This window comes from Lissotriton vulgaris, chromosome 9 (genome assembly GCF_964263255.1).
Source record: "Lissotriton vulgaris chromosome 9, aLisVul1.2, whole genome shotgun sequence".
Lineage (NCBI taxonomy): Eukaryota > Metazoa > Chordata > Amphibia > Caudata > Salamandridae > Lissotriton > Lissotriton vulgaris.
The window spans coordinates 24,440,313-24,458,441 of NC_141697.1; the positions used below are offsets into that span (position 1 = coordinate 24,440,313).

Below are 18,129 nucleotides of genomic sequence, written 5' to 3' on the forward strand. Positions count from 1 at the left end.
TGCACGGCTGTCACCAGGGAGAACCGACTGCAGAGCTGTCACCAGGGAGAACCGACTGCACGGCTGTCATCAGGGGGAACCGACTGCACAGCTGTAATCAGGGGGAACCTACTGCACGTCTGTCATCAGAGAGAACCGACTGCACGGCTGTCATCAGAGAGAACCGACTGCACGCCTGTCACCAGGGAGAACCTACTGCACAGCTGTCACCAGGGAGAACCGACTGCACGGCTGTCATCAGGGCGAACCGACTGCAGAGCTGTCACCAGGGAGAACCGACTGCACGGCTGTCACCAGGGAGAACCGACTGCACAGCTGTCACCAGGGAGAACCGACTGCACGGCTGTCACCAGGGAGAACCGACTGCAGAGCTGTCACCAGGGAGAACCTACTGCAAGGCTCTCACCAGGGAGAACCGACTGCACGCCTGTCACCAGGGAGAACCTACTGCACGTCTGTCATCAGAGAGAACCGACTGCACGGCTGTCATCAGAGAGAACCGACTGCACGGCTGTCATCAGGGGGAACCTAGTGCACGGCTGTCATCAGGGAGAACCTAGTGCACGGCTGTCACCAGGTAGAACCTAGTGCACGGCTGTCACCAGGGAGAACCGGCTGCACAGCTGTCATCAGGGGGAACCTACTGCACTGCTGTCATCAGGGAGAACATACTGCACGGCTGTCATCAGGGAGAACCGACTGCACGGCTGTCACCAGGGAGAACCTACTGCACAGCTGTCACCAGGTAGAACCGACTGCACGGCTGTCACCAGGGAGAACCGACTGCACGGCTGTCATCAGGGGGAACCTACTGCATGCCTGTCACCAGGGAGAACCGACTGCACGGCTGTCACCAGGGAGAACCGACTGCACGGCTGTCATCAGGGGGAACCTACTGCATGCCTGTCACCAGGGAGAACCTACTGCAGAGCTGTCACCAGGGAGAACCTAGTGCACGGCTGTCACCAGGGAGAACCGACTGCATGGCTGTCACCAGGTAGAACCGACTGCACGCCTGTCATCAGGGGGAACCTACTGCACAGCTGTCACCAGGTAGAACCGGCTGCACAGCTGTCATCAGGAGGAACCTACTGCATGGCTGTCATCAGGGAGAACTTACTGCACAGCTGTCATCAGGGAGAACTTACTGCACGGCTGTCATCAGGGAGAACTTACTGCACAGCTGTCATCAGGGAGAACTTACTGCACAGCTGTCATCAGGGAGAACCTAGTGCACGGCTGTCACCAGGTAGAACCTAGTGCACGGCTGTCCTCAGGGAGAACATACTGCACCACTGTCACCAGGAGAACCTACTGCATGGCTGTCATCAGAGAGAACTGACTGCACGGCTGTCACCAGGTAGAACCGACTGCACGGCAGACAGCATCAGCTGAAGTCTCTAGTGCGCATGTCGGGTTGGACAGGTCTCTGACTATGGCTAGCCCGACACGTGCTCTTCAGGCCTGAAACCAGTGCTCTGTTAGTGTGCCGGGGAAACAGAGCACCGCTCCCCTGGTTTCCTTTCGAGCGCTGGGTTCACTCATCCAAACCAATCTTTGCTTTGTTTTGATGCAGCTTCAGTTCTAGAAAGCATGAGAGCAGAGCCTGGATTGGCTCTGGGCAAGCTAGCCTGTCTTTACGCTGGCTGGCACGTTTACCATCAAAGCCATGCAAGCGTTTTATGATGCTTCAAATGCACTCGGCCTACCTGCCCTGCTACTCCCTTCACTTTGGTGGCCGCTTAATACGGAAAACACAGAAGCAATTTCAATTTACATAAGTGCTCCCTTTTTTGGGGGCTGTAGGGCAGGGTCCGAGGTCCGTTTCCTCTGTGAATCAATCAATCAATCAGAACATTTGTAAAGCGCACTACATACCCATGAGGGTCTCAAGGCGCTGGGGGGGGGGGGGGGGGGGGGTGCTGCTACTGCTCGAATAGTCAGGTCTTGAGGAGTCTTCTGAAGGTGAGCAGGTCTTGGGTCTGCCGTAGGCGGGTGGGGAGGGTGTTCCAGGTTTTGGCGGCGAGGTGGGAGAAAGATCTGCCACCAGAGGTCGCTCTTCGGAAGCGGGGGACTGTGGCGAGGGCGAGGTCGGCGGAGCGGAGCAGGCGGTTGGGGGTGTAGAAGCTGAGTCCTGTGTTGAGGTATGCTGGTCTAGTGTTGTGGAGTGCCTTGTGTACGTGGGTGAGGAGCTTGAAGGTGATCCTCTTGTTGACTGGGAGCCAGTGCAGGTCTCTCAGGTGGGTTGTAATGTGGCTGTGGTGAGGGATGTTGCGGATCAGGCGTGGAGAGGCGTTTCACGACTTTTGCCGAGGCTCCTGCATGGAGGGCGTTTCCGTAGTCCAACCTGCTGCTGATGAGGGCCTGGGTGACCGTTCTTGTTTCGGTGGGGATCCACCTGTAGATCTTTCGGAGCATTCGGAAGGTGTTGAAGCAGGAGGATGAGACGGCGTTGACCTGCTTTGTCATGGAGAGCTGTTCCCAGTGCGGTCGGCCACCAGGAGTCGTCTCACGCCGAGGGGGTGGAGCCGAGGATAAGGACTTCCGTCTTGTCCCGAGTTTAGCTTCAGTCCGCTGTTCTTCATCCATTCGGCGACGGCTTTCATCCCTTCGTGGAGGTTGGTTTTGGCAGTGAGGGGGTCGTTGGTGAGGGAGAGGATCAGCTGGATGTCGTTGGCGTAGGAGATGATGTTGAGGTCGTGCAGTCGGGCGACGTGGGCGAGCGATGCCATGTAGATTTTGAACAATGTAAGCGTGGTTGGGACTTCTGCCCCAGACTGTCAAAGTGATTTTGTACGTCTGGGCTTCCCACTTTCCAGGTAACAATGGATACAACTGCACAAAGAAGCGCTTACAAAAACTGCCCGATACAAGACGCGACAAGCGTCTGGTGCGTCGCGATCCGGGCGATGATTCCTCGCTAATTGGTGACACAGACATTAAAATGGGAATTTGCACGTTTGTTTCAGATTAAACGACGCCTCTTGATAAACACTGAATATTTATGGTGGCTGTGTTGATGAAAACTGGTGCCCATAAAAATAATTGTAGTAAACAGCAAAGTCATTAAGGCAGCAATGAAAACTGTTTATTACCGAGTGGGCTCGGCATTGGGCCCCGCGCTTTGATTATCCACATTTCGTGTCCTGGGGCCAAACTCCACTCAGAGAAGCCACAGAGAGAGCTCTGCAAAAACAGACAAAACACCCATTCTGTAGCGCGGATTCCAGCTCACTGGGCTTTTTGGAAGCAGTGATTGGCAGAGAGCCTGAACCGGGGGTGGGGGATGGGGGGTGCTGAGGAGAGGGAGTGAGCTGCTATGAGGGAGCAGGACCTGCTGAGGAGAGGGAGTGAGCTGCTATGAGGGAAAAAGCGAACTGCTGAAGAGAGAGCAGGCACTGCTGAGGGGAAGGAGTGAAGTGCTGAGGGGAAAAATGAACTGCTGAGGAAGGAACAGGCACTGCTGCTAGGAGGGAATGAGCTGTTGAGGGAAAAAGTGAACTGCTGAGGAGAGAGCAGGCACTGCTGATGGGAGGGAATGAGCTGCTACGAGTAGAGCAGGCACTGCTGAGGGGAGGGAGTGAACTGCTGAGGGGAAAAGTGAACCGCTGAGGAAAGAACAGGCACTGCTGATGGGAGGGAATGAGCTGCTACGAGTAGAGCAGGCACTGCTGAGGGGAGGGAGTGAACTGCTATGAGGGAAAAAGTGAACTGCTGAGGAGAGAGCAGGCACTGCTGAGGGGAGGGAGTGAACTGCTGAGGGGAAAAGTGAACCGCTGAGGAAAGAACAGGCACTGCTGATGGGAGGGAATGAGCTGCTACGAGTAGAGCAGGCACTGCTGAGGGGAGGGAGTGAACTGCTATGAGGGAAAAAGTGAACTGCTGAGGAGAGAGCAGGCACTGCTGAGGGGAGGGAGTGAGCTGCTATGAGGGAGCAGGACCTGCTGAGGAGAGGGAGTGAGCTGCTGAGGGAAAAAGTGAACTGCTGAGGAGAGAGCAGGCACTGCTGAGGGGAGGGAGTGAACTGCTGAGGGGAAAAGTGAACTGCTGAGGAGAGAGCAGGCACTGCTGAGGGGAGGGAGTGAACTGCTGAGGGGAAAAGTGAACTGCTGAGGAAGGAGCAGGCACAGCTGCTGGGAGGGAATGAGCTGCTACGAGGAGAGCAGGCCCTGCCGAGGGGAGGGAGTGAATCTATAAAAGGTGAGCAGAAACTGTTTCTCTAGGACTGTGAAGCTAGTGGGACGTCTGTCTAGCACTGTGAATCTACCGGGACGTCTGGCTAGGACTGTGAATCTACCAGGACTTCTGGATAAGACCACAAGTCTACCGGGACATCTGGCTAGGGCTGTGAATCTACCAGGACGTCTGGCTAGGACTGTGAATCTACCGGGACGTCTGGCTAGGACTGTGAATCTACCGGGATGTCAGTCTAGGACTGTAAATCTACCGAGTCGTCTGGCTAGGACTGTGAATCTACCGGGACATCTGGCTAGGATTGTGAATCTACCGGGACATCTGGCTAGGACTGTGAATCTACCAGGACGTCAGTCTAGCATTGTGAATCAACAAGGACATCTGGCTAGGACTGTGAATCTACCGGGACGTCTGGCTAGGATTGTGAATCTACCGGGACGTCTGGCTAGGATTGTGAATCTACCAGGACATCTGCCTAGGATTCTGAATCTACCAGGACGTCAGTCTAGCATTGTAAATCAACAAGGACATCTGGCTAGGACTGTGAATCTACCGGGACGTCTGGCTAGGATTGTGAATCTACCGGGACGTCTGGCTAGGACTGTGAATCTACCGGGATGTCTGGCTAGGATTGTGAATCTACCGGGGACGTCTGTCTAGGACTGTGAATCTACCAGGATGTCTGTCTAGGATTGTGAATCTACTAGGACTGTGAATCTACCAGGACGTCTGGATAAGACCAAGAGTCTACCGGGACATCTGGCTAGGACTGTGAATCTACTAGGACATCTGGCTAGGATTGTGAATCTACTGGGACGTCCGCCTAAAACTATTAATCTACCAGGATGTCTGGCTAGGACTGTGAATCTACCAGGATGTCTGGCTAGGACTGTGAATCTACCAGGACGTCTGTCTAGGACTGTGAATCTACCAGGATGTCTGTCTAGGATTGTGACTCTACCAGGACATCTGGCTAGGATATGAATCTACCGGGACATCTGGTTAGGATTGTGAATTTACCAGGACGTCTGGCTAGGATTGTGACTCTACCAGGACAATTGGCTAGGATGTGAATCTACCGGGACATCTGGCTAGGATTGTGAATCTACCAGGACGTCTGGCTAGGATTGTCACTCCACCAGGACATCTGGCTAGGATCTGAATCTACCGGGACATCTGGCTAGGATTTTGAATCTACCAGGATGTCTGGCTAGGATTGTGACTCTACCAGGACATCTGGCTGGGATGTGAATCTACCGGGACATCTGGCTAGGATTGTGAATCTACTGGGACGTCTGGCTAGGATTGTGACTCTACCAGGACATCTGGCTAGGATGTGAATCTACTGGGACATCTGGCTAGGATTGTGAATCTATCAGGACATCTGTCTAGGATTGTGACTCTACCAGGACATCTGGCTAGGATGTGAATCTACCAGGACATCTGGCTAGGATTGCGAATCTACCAGGACCTCTGGCTAGGATTATGACTCTACCAGGACATCTGGCTAGGATGTGAATCTACCGGGACATCTGGCTAGGATTGTGACTCTACCAGGACATCTGGCTGGGATGTGAATCTACCGGGACATCTGGCTAGGATTGTGAATCTACTGGGACGTCTGGCTAGGATTGTGACTCTACCAGGACATCTGGCTAGGATGTGAATCTACTGGGACATCTGGCTAGGATTGTGAATCTATCAGGACATCTGTCTAGGATTGTGACTCTACCAGGACATCTGGCTAGGATGTGAATCTACCAGGACATCTGGCTAGGATTGTGAATCTACCAGGACCTCTGGCTAGGATTATGACTCTACCAGGACATCTGGCTAGGATGTGAATCTACCGGGACATCTGCCTAGGATTGTGAATCTACCAGGACGTCAGTCTAGCATTGTAAATCAACAAGGACATCTGGCTAGGACTGTGAATCTACCGGGACGTCTGGCTAGGATTGTGAATCTACCGGGACGTCTGGCTAGGACTGTGAATCTACCGGGATGTCTGGCTAGGATTGTGAATCTACCGGGGACGTCTGTCTAGGACTGTGAATCTACCAGGATGTCTGTCTAGGATTGTGAATCTACTAGGACTGTGAATCTACCAGGACGTCTGGATAAGACCACGAGTCTACCGGGACATCTGGCTAGGACTGTGAATCTACTAGGACATCTGGCTAGGATTGTGAATCTACAGGGACGTCTGCCTAAAACTATGAATCTACCAGGATGTCTGGCTAGGACTGTGAATCTACGAGGATGTCTGGCTAGGACTGTGAATCTACCAGGACGTCTGTCTAGGACTGTCAATCTACCAGGATGTCTGTCTAGGATTGTGACTCTACCAGGACATCTGGCTAGGATATGAATCTACCGGGACATCTGGTTAGGATTGTGAATTTACCAGGACGTCTGGCTAGGATTGTGACTCTACCAGGACATCTGGCTAGGATGTGAATCTACCGGGACATCTGGCTAGGATTGTGAATCTACCAGGACGTCTGGCTAGGATTGTCACTCCACCAGGACATCTGGCTAGGATCTGAATCTACCGGGACATCTGGCTAGGATTTTGAATCTACCAGGATGTCTGGCTAGGATTGTGACTCTACCAGAACATCTGGCTGGGATGTGAATCTACCGGGACATCTGGCTAGGATTGTGAATCTACTGGGATGTCTGGCTAGGATTGTGACTCTACCAGGACATCTGGCTAGGATGTGAATCTACTGAGACATCTGGCTAGGATTGTGAATCTATCAGGACATCTGTCTAGGATTGTGACTCTACCAGGACATCTGGCTAGGATGTGAATCTACCAGGACATCTGGCTAGGATTGTGAATCTACCAGGACCTCTGGCTAGGATTATGACTCTACCAGGACATCTGGCTAGGATGTGAATCTACCGGGACATCTGGCTAGGATTGTGACTCTACCAGGACATCTGGCTAGGATGTGAATCTACTGGGACATCTGGCTAGGATTGTGAATCTACCGGGACGTCTGGCTAGGACTGATACTCTACCGGATTTCTGTCTAGGACTGTGAATTTACCGGGGCATCTGACTAGGACTGTGAATGTACCAGGACGTCTAGCTAGGACTGTGCATCTACTAGGACTGTGAATCTACCAGGACGTCTGGATAAGACCACAAGTCTACTGGGACATCTGGCTGGGACTGTGAATCTACTAGGACATCTGGCTAGGGCTGTGAATCTACCGGGGCGTCTGTCTAGGACTGTGAATCTACGGGGACGTCTGGCTAGGACTGTGAATCTACCGGGACGTCTGGCTAGGACTGTGAATCTACTGGTACATCTGGCGAATTCTGCGCCTGCGCGGCGCATTCTATTGAGCGGGCGGGGCTGTGACAGAACCGTTCCGTCACAAGCACAGCTCACCCGCGTGCTGTGACAGAGCAGTTCCGTCACGAGCACGGGACCGCCGCGCGGCCCCCCCATACCCTTAGCACTGCAGCGGGATAGCCGCCGCAGTAAAGGGGTTAAAGGATTTCCCTTCCCCTACAACGCTCACTACATGCACATCGATGTGCCTGCTGCCACTGCAGTCGGGAAAAAAAACGGACCGCCTGTGCCAGGGCACAAACAGAGCCCGATAGAGACCCGTTTCGAGGCCCCTTTAAAACTGACTAAGACTGTGAATCTACCAGGACGTCTAGCTAGGACTGTGAATCTACCGGGACGTCTGGCTAGGACTCTGAATCTACCAGGACGTCTGGATAAGACCACATGTCTACCGGGACGTCTAGCTAGGACTGTGAATCTACCGGGGCATCTGACTAGGTCTGTGAATCTACCAGGACGTCTAGCTAGGACTGTGAATCTACTAGGACTGTGAATCTACCGGACGTCTGGCTAGGATAGTGAATCTATCGAGCCTTCTGTCTAGGCCCTGACACAGCTGTGTGGCCTTTTCCCAAAGCAGCAAAGCACCAGCCTTTTGGCTTCGCGGATGGAGGGGCCCGGTGGCACCGCCCTGAGGGCCACACAGTCGCTCAGGTGATAGGGGCGTGAAGGAAGGCGGACAGAATAACCCCCTCAACACGAAGGAATGGAAGGAGCCGGAAGTGGAAAGAGCCGGACGTGCGGAAGTGAGATTAATTGAGAGGGCTCCCGTCACAAGACACTAAAGCAGGGCATCTGCAGTGCGTGGCCCCCGGGGCCCTCCCACAGCCCGCGCCCCCAACCCCCCCCCCCCCCAGGCCTCCCTCCCGCAGCCCGCGCGCCGGGCCAATCTCATCCTGTTTGAACAGTTTGATGAAGTCGGGCCCGATGGGTATCCGACCATTTTGTTTAATTTATAAATGGATTTTCGTCTAATGCTTAAACTATCGTCATCCCCGCATAATGCAACGGGGGGCGGTGTGCAGGCCGAGAGCACCGAGCCAGGGCTCGCAAGCAATGAGTGGGGGGGGGGGGGGCGATCTTTGGAGGTACCGGAGGAGGAGGGGGCTCTGACCGCCCCCCCCCCCCCCCTCCCGCCGTTTCCAGCACTCTGGCTCTTTACAACTCTGATCATTACATTCAGTAGGGGCACAGGGTACTCATGAGCACACGTGTCATCAGGACTGCGGGTTATATTCATAAATTATCTGTTAATCTTTGTCAGACTGGTCTGAAAACTGAAACCAGGATGGCCGGCGAACACCAGGTGGCCCCACCCAGACCAGGAAGCCCCACTCACACCAAGAGGCCCCTCCCGGACCAGGGGCCCATCCTACGCCAGGAGACCGCATCCAGGTTATGAGGCATCACCGAGATTAGGAGGCCCGCCAACACCAGGAGGCCCCAACCACACCAGGACGCCCCACCCAGACCAAGAAGCCCCACCCACACCAGGACACCAGGAGGCCCAGCCCACGCCAAGAGACCCAGACCAGGAGGCCCCAACCACACCAGGAGGCCCCACTCATACCAGGAGGCCCCACCCAGACCAGGAAACCCCACCCAGACCAGGAGGCCCACCCACACCAGGAGCACCACGTCCAGACCATGAGAGGGGGCTTCACCCACACCAGGAGGCCTGGACTAGGACGCCCGGCCCAGACCAGGAGAGGAGGCTCCGCCCACACAAGGAAGTCCAATCAGACCAGGAGACCCCGCCCCACCAGGTAGACATACTCGAGGAGTCGGAGAGGAGAGATGTGGGGGAAGGGTGTGATCGCGTTTATATTTTTGGCACCAACCTGTTACTCCCAAGTCCCCTCAGGGTACCCCATTCATTCATCTCTTAGCAGCGCATGGCCCGTGACTTCCGTCCTCCCTCTCATCTTCCAAAGCAACGTCTGGAGTGGCTGAGATGTGTGGAGCATTTCCAAACTCACAGCTGAGGCAGCCGTCACCTCTGCGACGAGCTGGAGTAGTTGTATCCTCCCCCAACTTTGCAGCAGCTTCAACTCAATGAGCAGGGGATTCTCGGCACCCATGGTTGGCACTATCTTCCTAATCTGAAGGCTGGAGCAGTTGTCTCCTCCAATGAGCTTCTCCAGTGAATGAGATTGTAAGTGGTGGTTTCCTTGAGATGTGCGGTGTCTACTTGAAGGTATAGACTGAAGGTTGGAGTCGTTGTCTCTCTAGAAGAGACTCATCAACAGCCACAAGGACTAATGAACCAAGAGAGATCTGGAAGAGGCTCATCATCAGTCCGCGAGGGATTTCGAACTGAGAGAGCTCTGAAGAGACTCATCGACAGGCTGCGAGGACTACCAGACCAGGAGAGCTCTGAAGAGACTCATCAACAGGACACAAGGATTACGAGACCAAGAGAGCTCTGAAGAGACTCATCGACAGACCACAAGGACTACCAGACCAAGAGAGCTCTGAAGAGACTCATCGACAGACCACAAGGACTACCAGACCAAGAGAGCTCTGAAGAGACTCATCGACAGACCACAAGGACTACCAGACCAAGAGAGCTCTGAAGAGACTCATCGACAGACCACAAGGACTACCAGACCAAGAGAGCTCTGAAGAGACTCATCGACAGGCCGTGAGGACTAACAGACCAAGAGAGCTCTGAAGAGACTCATGAATAGACCACAAGGACTACCAGACCAAGAGAGCTCTGAAGAGACTCATCAACAGGCCACAAGGACTACCAGACCAAGAGGGCTCTGAAGAGACTCATCAACAGGACACAAGGACTACCAGACGAAGAGAGCTCTGAAGAGACTCATCAACAGGCCACGAGGACTACCAGACCAAGAGAGCTCTGAAGAGACTCATCAACAGGCCATGAGGACTACCAGACCAAGAGAGCTCTGAAGAGACGCATCAACAAGCCACGAGGACTACCAGACCAAGAGAGCTCTGAAGAGACTCATCAACAGGCCATGAGGACTACCAGACCAAGAGAGCTCTGAAGAGACTCATTGACAGGCCGTGATGGCTACCAGACCAGGAGAGCTCTGGAAGAGACTCATCGACAGGCCACAAGGACTACCAGACCAAGAGAGCTCAGGAAGGGACTCATGGACCGATACGCCTACGGGCAATTGTTCTCGCTGTACAAATCGCAAAAATTAATAAATAAATAAATAAATAAATAAATGGACAGGCTGCGAGGGCTACCGAACCAAGAGAGCTATGAAGGGACTCATCAACAGGCCACAAGGACTACCAGACCAAGAGAGCTCTGAAGAGACTCATCGACAGGCCGTGAGGACTACCAGACCAAGAGAGCTCTGGAAGAGACTCATCGACAGACCACAAGGACTACCAGACCAAGAGCGCTCTGAAGAGACTCATAGACAGGCCACAAGGACTACCAGACCAAGATAGCTCAGGAAGGGACTCATGGACTGAGACGCCTACGGGCAATTGTTCGCGCTGTACAAATCGCAAAAATTAATAAATAAATAATAAATAAATAAATGGACAGGCTGCGAGGGCTACCGAACCAAGAGAGCTATGAAGGGACTCATCAACAGGCCACAAGGACTACCAGACCAAGAGAGCTCTGAAGAGACTCATCAACAGGCCACAAGGACTACCAGACCAAGAGAGCTCTGAAGAGACTCATCAACAGGCCACGAGGACTACCAGACCAAGAGAGCTCTGAAGAGACTCATCAACAGGCCATGAGGACTACCAGACCAAGAGAGCTCTGAAGAGACTCATGAATAGACCACAAGGACTACCAGACCAAGAGAGCTCTGAAGAGACTCATCGACAGGCCATGAGGACTACCAGACCAAGAGAGCTCTGAAGAGACTCATCAACAGGACACAAGGACTACCAGACCAAGAGAGCTCTGAAGAGACTCATCAACAGGCCACGAGGACTACCAGACCAAGAGAGCTCTGAAGAGACTCATCAACAGGCCATGAGGACTACCAGACCAAGAGAGCTCTGAAGAGACTCATGAATAGACCACAAGGACTACCAGACCAAGAGAGCTCTGGAAGAGACTCATCAACAGGCCACGAGGACTACCAGACCAAGAGAGCTCTGAAGAGACTCATCAACAGGACACAAGGACTACCAGACCAAGAGAGCTCTGAAGAGACTCATCAACAGGACACAAGGACTACCAGACCAAGAGAGCACTGAAGAGACTCATCGACAGGCCACGAGGACTACCAGACCAAGAGAGCGCTGAAGAGACTCATCATCAGGACACAAGGGCTACCAGACCAAGAGAGCTCTGGAAGAGACTCATCGATGGGCCACGAGGACTACCAGACCAAGAGAGCTCTGAAGAGACTCATCAACAGTCCGCGAGGACTACCAGATCAAGAGAGCTCTGAAGAGACTCATGAATAGACCACAAGGACTACCAGACAAAGAGAGCTCTGGAAGAGACTCATCAACAGGCCACGAGGACTACCAGATCAAGAGAGCTCTGAAGAGACTCATGAATAGACCACAAGGACTACCAGACAAAGAGAGCTCTGGAAGAGACTCATCAACAGGCCACGAGGACTACCAGACCAAGAGAGCTCTGAAGAGACTCATCAACAGGACACAAGGACTACCAGACCAAGAGAGCTCTGAAGAGACTCATCAACAGGCCATGAGGACTAGCAGACCAAGAGAGCTCTGAAGAGACTCATCAACAGGCCACAAGGACTACCAGACCAAGAGAGCTCTGAAGAGACTCATCGACGGGCCACGAGGACTACCAGACCAAGAGAGCTCTGAAGAGACTCATCGACAGGCCGTGAGGACTAACAGACCAAGAGAGCTCTGAAGAGACTCATGAATAGACCACAAGGACTACCAGACCAAGAGAGCTCTGAAGAGACTCATCAACAGGCCACAAGGACTACCAGACCAAGAGGGCTCTGAAGAGACTCATCAACAGGACACAAGGACTACCAGACGAAGAGAGCTCTGAAGAGACTCATCAACAGGCCACGAGGACTACCAGACCAAGAGAGCTCTGAAGAGACTCATCAACAGGCCATGAGGACTACCAGACCAAGAGAGCTCTGAAGAGACGCATCAACAAGCCACGAGGACTACCAGACCAAGAGAGCTCTGAAGAGACTCATCAACAGGCCATGAGGACTACCAGACCAAGAGAGCTCTGAAGAGACTCATTGACAGGCCGTGATGGCTACCAGACCAGGAGAGCTCTGGAAGAGACTCATCGACAGGCCACAAGGACTACCAGACCAAGAGAGCTCAGGAAGGGACTCATGGACCGATACGCCTACGGGCAATTGTTCTCGCTGTACAAATCGCAAAAATTAATAAATAAATAAATAAATAAATAAATGGACAGGCTGCGAGGGCTACCGAACCAAGAGAGCTATGAAGGGACTCATCAACAGGCCACAAGGACTACCAGACCAAGAGAGCTCTGAAGAGACTCATCGACAGGCCGTGAGGACTACCAGACCAAGAGAGCTCTGGAAGAGACTCATCGACAGACCACAAGGACTACCAGACCAAGAGCGCTCTGAAGAGACTCATAGACAGGCCACAAGGACTACCAGACCAAGATAGCTCAGGAAGGGACTCATGGACTGAGACGCCTACGGGCAATTGTTCGCGCTGTACAAATCGCAAAAATTAATAAATAAATAATAAATAAATAAATGGACAGGCTGCGAGGGCTACCGAACCAAGAGAGCTATGAAGGGACTCATCAACAGGCCACAAGGACTACCAGACCAAGAGAGCTCTGAAGAGACTCATCAACAGGCCACAAGGACTACCAGACCAAGAGAGCTCTGAAGAGACTCATCAACAGGCCACGAGGACTACCAGACCAAGAGAGCTCTGAAGAGACTCATCAACAGGCCATGAGGACTACCAGACCAAGAGAGCTCTGAAGAGACTCATGAATAGACCACAAGGACTACCAGACCAAGAGAGCTCTGAAGAGACTCATCGACAGGCCATGAGGACTACCAGACCAAGAGAGCTCTGAAGAGACTCATCAACAGGACACAAGGACTACCAGACCAAGAGAGCTCTGAAGAGACTCATCAACAGGCCACGAGGACTACCAGACCAAGAGAGCTCTGAAGAGACTCATCAACAGGCCATGAGGACTACCAGACCAAGAGAGCTCTGAAGAGACTCATGAATAGACCACAAGGACTACCAGACCAAGAGAGCTCTGGAAGAGACTCATCAACAGGCCACGAGGACTACCAGACCAAGAGAGCTCTGAAGAGACTCATCAACAGGACACAAGGACTACCAGACCAAGAGAGCTCTGAAGAGACTCATCAACAGGACACAAGGACTACCAGACCAAGAGAGCACTGAAGAGACTCATCGACAGGCCACGAGGACTACCAGACCAAGAGAGCGCTGAAGAGACTCATCATCAGGACACAAGGGCTACCAGACCAAGAGAGCTCTGGAAGAGACTCATCGATGGGCCACGAGGACTACCAGACCAAGAGAGCTCTGAAGAGACTCATCAACAGTCCGCGAGGACTACCAGATCAAGAGAGCTCTGAAGAGACTCATGAATAGACCACAAGGACTACCAGACAAAGAGAGCTCTGGAAGAGACTCATCAACAGGCCACGAGGACTACCAGATCAAGAGAGCTCTGAAGAGACTCATGAATAGACCACAAGGACTACCAGACAAAGAGAGCTCTGGAAGAGACTCATCAACAGGCCACGAGGACTACCAGACCAAGAGAGCTCTGAAGAGACTCATCAACAGGACACAAGGACTACCAGACCAAGAGAGCTCTGAAGAGACTCATCAACAGGCCATGAGGACTAGCAGACCAAGAGAGCTCTGAAGAGACTCATCAACAGGCCACAAGGACTACCAGACCAAGAGAGCTCTGAAGAGACTCATCGACGGGCCACGAGGACTACCAGACCAAGAGAGCTCTGAAGAGACTCATCGACGGGCTGCGAGGACTACCAGACCAAGAGAGCTCTGAAGAGACTCATCAACAGGCCACAAGGGCTACCAGACCAAGAGAGCTCTGAAGAGACTCATCAACAGGCCACAAGGGCTACCAGACCAAGAGAGCGCTGAATAGACTCATCGACAGGACACGAGGACTACCAGACCAAGAGAGCGCTGAAGAGACTCATCGACAGGCGACAGAGGCTACTCTGGTGCTGATGTGTTGTTCTTTTCTTACAGACTTCATTGGCAAAAAACTCTTCCTCTTTTGTTGTTCATTTTAGGCAAACTGGTATCCATAGTCCCTTTTCACTTTCCATCGATGGAATCGCTATGCACCTGGATCCAATCCGATGTACTTAGAGTGGGTAGATTTATACTATTCCCAAATATTGCCCATTTATTTCTACTTGTGAGTTGATTCATATATATACACTTATGGATACGCTTGGATCCAGATTGCACACCGCCTCACACCCTCCCCCCCAGCCCCCGCTGTGTGACACTACCTAGCACACATTTTATTAATTATTAAGTAAATAATATTTACAGTATTCTGTGTGACCTGCCTCAAATCGATCATTCAGAAGCAGTGATAGGAGAAGTAAACAAGTCCTGTTATATATGTCGGGATGCAATGGATGCCTTGACCACATATCACATGGCTCCATTCTAATTCCCCCCTTTAGCTTGGTTTAGACAGCTTCACTCGTAGTATTAGCACACCCCAGCTGCATCCCTGCTTGTCGAGAGTAATTGAAGACCAGACGCAGTATCACAGCAGTTAGATTAAGGTAGGGAGAATAGGCTGGTCTTTCCATCTGAGAAACAAGCACTGACAAAGTCAAAACGTCTGTTTTGCTTTGGAAAGTTTGTACATTGGTTATGTTTTTTTTATTTTATTAAAAGCATATGCCACCGTAATAAAAAGAGGACAAAAGAAAAACATGCCTTTTTCTAAAGGTGGTGACCAGGGGTTTGCAATAATTAACACAAAGAAACAATACTATTGGCTTATAAATATTGTAGCCTGAAGATATAGTATAAACACACAAGGATAGCACATATGACAAACGGATGAAAAAGATAGAGAAAGGAAATGGCCGACCGCTCAGAGGTGCACAGCTCTGTAGGCAGATGTGCTCATACGCTCAGGCAGAAAGCAGTCACTCAAAGTGCAGTCGAGCACTATCAGACCTGGCATCCTTGGCCTGGGTCTCCCTTCCACCTTCTCCTTATGCCTCCTACGTGTATGGCCGATTTTTGTGCTGGACTCGGTACCACTGCTAAGCAGTGCCCCAGTGCGAGGGCTCCTACTAATAAACTGACATATGACCTCTATATTCATATCTGACCCAGGGAAAGTGGTAGAGATTCCAGACTAGTGCCCCTGACCTCAGGGGTTCCTAAAACATCCTTGTAGGGGATTGATTTGGAGATACCGAGCTTAGAAATAGCACTTTTAGAAAATAACTAAATCCTTACCCAAAACCTTGCTGTGTGCCGTGGAAGATGTGTAGTCAGATGTCTAGGAAAGATGACAGGGTAGGGGTTGTCTCCCAAGCCTGGTGTTAGCTAGCGGCCTCTAAATGGTAGGGGTGTGTAGAGTTCTAAGATGATGGTAAGAAATTCCATTTCATACGTTGATTGTGTTAATGCTCACGTGACTTGTGTTATGCTTCACGCGCGTCTCTTGAAGAGTGTTTACATTCAAGAGACGCGTTTCTCGTGACTTTCCCCGCATGCAACCTTCAACTGTGGGTCTGCGACTTTTCAGTTGGACTTTGCCGTGTGTGGACGTGCTCCTATAATACTCTGTTCTTTGGGTATTAAACTTACCTTTTGAAACGACAACGCTTCCTGTTTGTTCCTGTGCTACTAGAGGAGCGTCACTTTACATTTGGCGACGAGGGACTCCTTTTTCTTCGAAAACAGCGTATTACCAATTTTGCACTATCCAACTTCCTCACCGTTTGCTTCCTTTGCATCCAGTTCATCCTTCTCCAGCTCGAAAACCCGCATCAATTTGGCCTGCTTCTTCGAGGTATCGGACATTTCTTTCATTTTGCCTGATTTCTCTCGCTGTGTGCGCCCCCTCCTATGACGTGAGACGTGAGCGAGATTTTCATCTCGTCTCGAGCATACGTCATCACGCGCACCCAGGCAATCACGTAGCTACGCTCAACTACGCAAAGAGGCCATTTTGTCTTTGTTTATCCAGGGTTACCATAGCTACCATTTCTCGATCGCAAGGATCGGAAGGAAAATAACTTATCGGATTTCTCTAAAGCATCAACGGTGAGCAGATCTTTAAGGTTTATTTCGTTTTTCTTACATTTCAAACATTTTAAAAGTCTGTTTTAAACCAGAACTTCTGAACCATTTACCAGTCTCAGACTTTTGCTGTTTTAAAGTTACTTACATTTATTTTATTCAAGCAACATGGCTACTAATCAGCAAATTGTCTCTTTAAATTACTTCCTACCAGTCCCTGGTAAACCTAAGGAACCTTGGAGACATTGGTTTCAGAACTTTGAAAGTTATTTAATTGCTATTGGAGCTGATGAATATGCTCCAAAGAGAAAAATGGCTATTCTTTATAGCAATTTAGGGAAAGAAGGAAGACAATTTTTTAATAATTTTCCAAATCCTCTTCCAGCTTCGGGAAGTGGAGATGAAATTAATGAATATTCTGCTGCAATTTTAAAATTAAATAGAACATTTCTTGACCAGCCTAGTGTTATCCTTGAACGTTTTAATTTTATGAAAAGGCGTCAGGAACAAGATGAAACTATTGAAGAGTTTGTTTCCGCTTTGAGGAACCTTGCTTCGGAGTGCAGTTTTGGTTCTTATTTGGACACAGCTCTGAGAGATCAATTTGTATATAACTGCTGTCACAAAAAGATCCAAGAGCGTATACTAAGCGGCAGAGACCCATCCTTATCTGAAGTCCTTGAAATGGCCAAAGGAATTGAAAGATCAATTGTATCTTCTAAGTGCATCTCTGAAAGTACCTCATCTCTTCTTCCAACTGACTTGAATGTAAACGCAGTTTATTCTAGGGGCAAGCCGTTTCAAAGACCGTTTCAAAGGAGAACAAATACTTTTTGTTTTCGTTGTGGTTCTAAAACACACTTGAGTAACAGCCCTACTTGCCCAGCTCAAGGGAAGAAGTGCACTTTTTGTCAGAAAAATGGACATTTCCAATCTGTTTGTCGCAACAGAAAGAGTTCGCAAATTAATAACATTTCTTATTTTACAGGCGAAGATGCAGATGTTCAATCTATTGATTCTGAATTGAAAAATGTTACTATTAGTTCAGTTAATATTGATGCTAATAAGGGAAATCTAGCTGTTAAGGAAATTCTCTCTATTCATTCTGTTTCTATTTTTATGGTTGATTGCATTGATTCAGAACGTGTGAAGGATCCCACTTGCCAGGTAATTGTTGATCAGATAGAAATTGACATGATGGCGGATTCTGGCGCCCCTGTGACCATTATATCTGATCATTTGTTCAACACTCACTGGTCTTCAAGAATCACTCTTGAACCTTTAGACATCATACCTAAGTGTT

The 18,129-nt window shown here is 50.8% G+C and overlaps 1 protein-coding gene across 1 annotated transcript in view; it reads right to left on the reverse strand.

The window, feature by feature from the left end:
• NPAS3 (neuronal PAS domain protein 3) overlaps positions 1–18,129 on the reverse strand; it is a 1,714,960-nt gene that overhangs the window by 349,844 nt on the left and 1,346,987 nt on the right. The gene's annotated exons all lie outside the window — the stretch shown is intronic.